Raw genomic sequence first — 6000 nt, forward strand, 5'->3', positions numbered from 1 at the left:
GCAAACAGATTCGCAAAGGTTTTCAATATTATGGTTATCTCTGATGCTCTTGTACGAAAGTTATTTCAAACTAAAGCACAATAAAGCCGTGTGGTGGGCGGGTTCGAGCCGAGGCGGCTGAGGAGGCACGCCGGAGCTGAGGGCCGCGGAGGAAAGACTGACGCTCTGAGTACCTGGCAGAAAAAGGCCCGGTTTATTCACGTACACCCTTTTAATGTACAACCTAGAGGGCGCCCCATAGCTGACTGCGCCAACACGCCCTCTACATCCCCCCTTTTGGGAAAATAAAGGACAGCCAAACTTAGCTTCCAGGTAACAAAATGAATGACCTATGCCACATGGCTCTCTACAAGTTCAGCCGCACCGGTGGCCTAACGCAACGTCCAGAGCGAATACGCACATCTGACGCAGGCGGTCTTGAGGGAGCCGCAGGGGCCACCTGTGGTGATGCTGCTGGTAGATGAGTAACTGCCCTGGGAGTGGGACTGCTGCACACAGGCTCTGGGCGAGCTGGAGTCTGTGGTGGACTTTGCGATCCCTGCGGCCCTGGACAGGAGCTGCTGAGGTCGCGACCACCCGTTGATGGAGATTGCTGCGGTACCAGCTGTCTTCAGTTGCGGACGAGGACACCTGCATCCGTCTGGACCACGTACGAGCGTGGACGCTGTCCTGGGCTAAGGACTGTGCCAGCACAATCTGCGTCGCGTATCCACACTCTCTCCCCTTCCCCTAGGGGACGCCAACGAGTTTGAGTCTTACCTTAGAGCGGTAAACCGGAACCCACTGCCTGCGGCGGAAATGGCACCCCCCCGGTTGCCGCCATCTTGCCTGTTTGCCACATTAGTGATCACGTGACGTTAAGATGGCTGCGCCCAAAGGTGGGCCAGATCAGATTGGCCAGATCGCGGTCTGCAGATGGGCACTCAGGGGCTGCGTTCCAATCTTACTCGAATGGCGCCGAGTTATTCCGGCAGATCAAGTCACGTGACAAGACAGATGCAGCAACGCTAAACGCGGGTAGGTTTTCGAACGCAACGAATACGATAACTTCACCCAGGAGTGAGATAGAAGCTGCGTTCGATTTACTTGCACCTCCGGCACCCGTGCAGAAAAGTGTGGGCGGTGTACTTCCGGTCGTATCTCAATACATATACCGGAATTAGACTGCCCTACACTTTTCTGCACCGGCGTAGGAGGTGCAAGTAAATCGAACGCAGCTTCTATCTCACTCCTGGGTGAAGTTATCGTACTCGTTGCGTTCGAAAACCTACCCGCGTTCAGCGTTGCTGCATTTGTCTTGTCACGTGACTTGATCCGCCGGAACAACTCGGTGCCATTCGAGTAAGATTCGAACGCAGCCCCAGAGTGCCCATCTGCTGGCCGCGATCTGGCCAATCTGATCTGGCCCACCTTTGGGCGCAGCCATCTTAACGTCACGTGATCACTAATGTGGCAAACAGGCAAGATGGCGGCAACCGGGGGGGGGGGGGGGGGGGTGCCATTTTTGACCGCTGGTTTACCGCTCTAAGTTCACTCAAGCTCGTTGGGGGACGCAAATCATGCGCAGCATGCCGGCGCTCGAAATCCTGACGCTGGCGACGTCGCTGGGCAGTGTCCAGTCTTGGGTTGTATCGCGTATACTAGTATCGAGATACTGTATCTCGTTACTTTTCTTGGTATCTCGTAACTGTAACTCGTTACTTTTTCAAAAAGTATCTCTAATGATAACTTAATTGCTTTTTTGTAAAAGTAACTAAAAAGTAACGGCAAAGTTACAGTTACTTTTCGTAAAAATGAACCCTGTCTCTCTTGATGGCTAGAGTGGCCTGTAGGTTCGAAAAGACTGAGTTAGGCCTTTGACAGCAAAAGCAAAAATAAAACAAGAAATAAAGAATTTTTCGTTTGCTGGCCCAGTGGCTTTAAGCCAGACTTGTGTAAGTACGCTAGTGTAAAATCCTTGACATTCAGAGTATCCAAGATTATTTCTTTCACCCCTTTCAAATTGTCGGAAAGGTAGAGCTGGAGACCAGTGGGATTCTTGGCTTGGGCTAAATTACGTTAATCTCGCCATACCACATTTCCCCTGTACATCCTCATCAAAACGCGGCAGAAATATAGCGTTGGGTGTGCCCTTGATATTGTAAGCATCGAAATCGTAGGTTAAGTCAATGAAACTTCGAGTGTCTAGATTTCTTATTAACCCTTTGCCTACCTCAAAAATTTTGAAAAAAAAAAAAAAAAAAAAACGATTTGAAAATACCGTTTTTTTATGTGCCCCATAAATTTAATATGCAATACAAAGGCCAAAAACAAATGCCAAAAAATTATTATATGAGAGATCTTTGAAAACACTGCAAAAGAAAAGGGGGCTAAAGTTCGGCTTCACTGCATTACCGCGGACAGTTCACATCACCTTGCACATGGACGTTCAGGCTGGGCGTAGCAGTGCTGCAGGCAGTCACATCACCTTGCATGCAAAGTGAACGCAAAATATGGAGGGGCTGGAGGGGGATTTTTAACCTTGATTCTAGTCCAATGCCGACATGCCGACACAATGTCCTCATCGAAATCGGTGTCATCTGCGCTAAAATCCAATAACCCAGCTGCATCGCTCTTGCTGTCCGATGGAAGATTCATTTCCTCGTCCTCCGAATCTGAAGCGACACCACATTATCGTCGTTTTTGCACCAATTTTGAGGCAAGATCGTCACTACGAACGCAGCGACCAGAAGTTGACGCCGCCATTTTTAGATCCCCTCTTGCCTGCGTTGGAACAATCACTGTGGGACAATTTCCCGCCAAATTCAGAAATTTACTATGTTATAATTTTCTGTGAAGCGCCATCCATCCACGGCAAAGCTAACTAGGAACACGTGGACTAGCCCAGTTCGTCCATGGTCGCGTATTGGAGCCCGAATCAACGTGGACGAGCCCAGCTCGTCTTCTTCGGGAGCGGCACAAACACTGAGGACGAACCGAGGTCGTCCATGGCAGGGAAAGGGTTAATTGACTGTGGTATATTTTCGATGTTGCTATTTTGAATGGTTTCGATTTTTCTTTTAATAAGCCACTTTGGAGAGATGGTACACGAGGATGAGGAAGCAGACACCCCGACTCCCGAAGACCTCACCAGCGTCTTGAATGTTCACCCTGCCATGAACAAGTGTCCAGGCGAAGTGCTGCACGTGCCCAAGCACAGGAGATGTGCCGCGCATACTTTGAACTTAGTGGCGACTGAGGACGTAGACAAAGGATGCACGATGAGCACGTACTGTCAGATGGCAACGGCCGTGTTTGGAAAACAGAAACTTATTTGGAATAAGCACGGCGAGTCCACCCGAACGGCGGAAGTCATCAAAAAGAAACTAGGGAAATACTTCCCGGTTCCTAACACTACTCACTGGAATTCACCCTATGATGCAATGAAGTTTGTTGACGAGGCCCCGAAGGACAACATGGAGGCTGTCTGCGACGCCGTCGCATTGCCGCGTCTGCAAAAAGACGATCAGAAGGGCATCGGAGGAGTATTGCCAGGTATTCCCGAAATCTCTCTCAAGTTTTTGCGACATTTTTAATGTTTCTTTTTTTTAAAATTCCTTAGACCATGAAAGGAGTTGCCAAGGCCCTCGACATCGTACAAGGTGAACAGTACATGTTCATGGGCGCTTTGGTGCCGACATTGGTTGCGCTGATGCGGCAGCTACATTCACAGCCTACGCTCAAGTTTTGCAGCTCGCTTGTAGATACAGTGAAGATCACAGTGATGACGAGATCAGTTTCTTATTCTTTGGAAAATGTACGACCTCTTTGTTAGCGCCTTTTTGCAGAAAGTTGCTTCTGCCAGGCAGGCTCATTTAGGATTATCAAGACAAGTAATGCACACGTTTTCATTAAATTATACGCAAGACGGTTGAAATCATTACATATTAGACCTAAAGGGCCTTGGCCACAGTATTCCTACAAATATTTTATTAAGGCACGCATCATGTGGCGAATACCGTGGACGTAACAGCTAGTGCACCTGTACTGCGACCCTCTCGTGAAACTTCTTTTTTTTTTATGTTACACATGTGGGTAAATGTTTTTATTTCATTCGCAGATTTTCTGAAGACCTCAGGTCCGACGAGCTCCTCCTGGCTACAGAGGTGCATCCAAAATTTAAAATTCCATGGATGGATGAAGCGCAGAAAACGCGTTCTCTGCTGCTTCTTGAAGAGAAATGTAGCGCACTGCGCCCTTCGGAGGAAGTTACACGGGAGCCAACATGCGATGATGATGACGACGACGACTCCTTCTTGCGACTGAGTCATAATGTTGAGTTGACCAGTGAAGCACAGCGATGGAAGACTGACACCTCATCGACGGCGTTATCTAGCCTCAACGACTTTCCTAGCAGTAAGAAGATTTTTTACGTCTCAATGCCGCACTTCCTTCTAGCGCACCCGTTTGAACGACTTTTCAGCAAGGGGCGGGACGTTTTCAACAACAAGAGGGAAAGCTAAGTGACAAAAAATTCTATAAGCAGTTGCTGCTCCGATACAACGTGGACTAAATAATAACATGGCGTTATTAAATATATCTCGAAATGTTTTGTTTTCAGAAATTCCCAAATAAATGTAAATCTTGCTGATTTTGTTCTGTCATCCATGTCTTCAAGGTTGCATACACATATGAGTATCTTGAAAGTAACTAAGTTTCTCTGCCGAAGTAACTGTAACTGTAATGCGTTACTTTTATTTTAAGTAAATGTGACTGTAACTTAAATACATTGTTAGGAAAGTAACTGTAACTAAATACTTTTAGAAAGTAACTTACCCAAGACTGGCAGTGTCGCGCCTTTGGAAATCCGCAGCAAGGGGCGATCCTGGAACCAACGTGGCTGTTGGGACTGGGAGGCAAGTCCTGAGGTTGCGCCCCATGAGCAGCTGAGCGGGGCTGTACCCAGTCACCCCCGGTGCGTTACGGTAGGACAAGAGGGCCAAGGGCCAGTCCGGAGACTTCTTGAAAAGTTCCTTGACAGTCCGACCCATCCGTGGGAGAAGCCGTAGCTCTGGGAGAAGGCACGGATTTCTGCTGATGAAAACTGAGGTCCATTATCGCTGACGAGGGCCTCCGGGATGCCATGCCCTGCGAAGACACTTTTGATAATGGAGATCACCGCCGTGGACGTCGTCGTGCGGAGGGACAGAACTTCTGGGTACCTCGAGTAGTAATCAACAAGGAGAAGGTAGTCTGTTACTTCGTGATGAAAAGTGTCCACACCGACTCTCTCCCAGGACGGGTAGGCGTCACTGTAGGAAGCAGTGGCTCTGCTCGCTGGACCCATGTGGTGGCGCAGTTGGGACAGTTCTCCACCATTGCCTTTATCTGGCTCCCCATGGTCGGCCACCAGACAGCTTTTCTGGCGATGGCGCGGTAGCGGTTCACTCCGAGGTGTCCGTCGTGGATGAGGGACAGGACGTGCTTCCACAGAGAAGCAGGCACCAGTAGACGTCCCCCGCAGAGGAGAAGGTGGTCGCCGATAGTGAGTTCAGCACGATGACCCCAAAACTCAACCCTGCTGACAGGCAGACTTTCTTTCCGAGGCCACCCTTGCTAGCAGTACGACCTCAGCTGAGCGCACTCCCAAACCGCAGCCTGGTGGGCACGGAAGTCGTCGAGGAGGACCGCAAACGTGGGAGGGATAGCGCGGAGCGCTTCTTGAACGTACAGCTCAACCTTGTCGACGGCTGGAGTCTTTGGCAGCTGGTCGACCGGGTCCCGCGAAAGTGCATCTGCGGTAGCCAACTGTTTCCCAGGCGCATACTTGACATCAAACTGGAACTGGAGGAGGCGAATACGAAAGCGCTGGATCCGAGGTGGCATGAGGACAAGGTCAGCAGTTCCAAGAAGCTTAACTAACGGCTGATGGTCGGTCTCCAGGGTGAAACGAAGGCCCCGCAGAAACTCGTTGAAGCGGTTAATGGCCCAGGTGAGAGCCAGTGGCTCTTTTTCGATCTG

General features: G+C 49.7%; 1 pseudogene; it reads right to left on the reverse strand.

Moving 5' to 3' along the window:
• Window positions 1–346: 346 nt before the first annotated feature.
• Window positions 347–5030, reverse strand: LOC115320936 (annotated as a pseudogene).
• Between the last annotated feature and the right edge of the window lie 970 nt (window positions 5031–6000).

The sequence above is a fragment of the Ixodes scapularis genome, unplaced genomic scaffold (assembly GCF_016920785.2).
Source record: "Ixodes scapularis isolate PalLabHiFi unplaced genomic scaffold, ASM1692078v2 PGA_scaffold9__187_contigs__length_104089568, whole genome shotgun sequence".
NCBI lineage: Eukaryota > Metazoa > Arthropoda > Arachnida > Ixodida > Ixodidae > Ixodes > Ixodes scapularis.